Source organism: Crocodylus porosus, unplaced genomic scaffold (assembly GCF_001723895.1).
Source record: "Crocodylus porosus isolate Cpor-Errol unplaced genomic scaffold, CroPor_comp1, whole genome shotgun sequence".
Classification (NCBI taxonomy): domain Eukaryota; kingdom Metazoa; phylum Chordata; order Crocodylia; family Crocodylidae; genus Crocodylus; species Crocodylus porosus.
Window position 1 is genome coordinate 7212585 of NW_017728931.1, and position 1358 is coordinate 7213942.

Below are 1358 nucleotides of genomic sequence, written 5' to 3' on the forward strand. Positions count from 1 at the left end.
AAGGCTCCCTCTGTCTATACAAAATATCTTTGTATATCTATAAAACTATCTCTATCTATACAAAATATCTACACAAAATCTAAACACTATCTGTACTCTTCATTCTTTTTTCTTCTTGCTTCTATCATTCATTGGTCAGAGAGCTTGCTGCATTGTTCAGAGAGGGGGAAGAAAAAAGACACAAAACCGGGGCGGGCAGTGGATATGTTAAATGTCGTGTCTGACCAGCAGCATCCACCTGGACTATTATCTATGGTTCTGGAATAGGAATGTTTGAAATAGGAAAGTTTGAGAAGAGAAATGTTTAAGGGAGTCTTAGATAAGGGGTAGCAAACTCAAAACTTGGCAAACTTACCGTTCTGCTGATGCTGCAGTGCTGGGCAGCTATGAACCCTGCGCATGTAGCAGGTGGGGGGTGTGGGTGGTGGGTACATGGGGAGCACATTCATTACAGGCAGTGGCCAAAAAATTACCAAGGAGTAATAAACTACCACTTGTTGCACACCACTGGCAGTTTGCTCTTGCTTGGCCGTTTTCCTATCCGTGTATATATAAAATAATAAAAATATTCCAGTTTGAAAGTATTTTGAAAGAGGCGCCTCACTCAGACCCGCACGTGGTAAGCTGAGTAGTGGGAGGGAGGGGTTAAGGATAACACATAAAACAAATTCACAGCGCCATCTACTGGCTAAAGAAAAGGCACAGCACCACCTAGTGGCAAAGCAAAACAATTACAAGTCTTTGAGATGCCCAGTGTGTGAACAACACAACCCAGGGTGCTAAGCTGGGGACCAGGAAATAAAATCTCTCTGAGCAGGGTTAGCTAAAAGCGCCAAAAAAACTTCTAAAGCTGCGGGAAATCCTCATCATGCAAACAAACTCAGCGATTTTGCAGCGATTGAAATGGGAAACTGCGTGTTGTTGACAAACGCCCTAGTATTTTAGTTTAGAGACACAGATAGAGCACTTGAGAAGTTAGTATTTACATCTCTGTACATATGCAGAGGAACCAAGAAAGGCCATTTAACTGAACTACCCAGAACTATTCAGTAGCAGTGGTTGGTAGTTACTGAGCAGATGCTTGTGTTTTCATGAGCTGGAGAATAAGCCGCCATTAAGCATGCAGAGTCCTGTGTATTCATAATTTGAGAGCTGAGCTGATGAGAGCTCAGGTACATTAAATAAACCAGGAGTTTCTGATACCATCCAAATGGGCTCAGTGGATAACCTTGATCAAGGAGGACACATGATGGTGTCTGCTGGAGTCAGAGGCCAGGTCTCAACACCTGTGATGACTTTGCTGCTCCTTTGCATCCAGTAGTTTAGATCCTACAGCTCTTGGAGAGTCAGACCCCCAA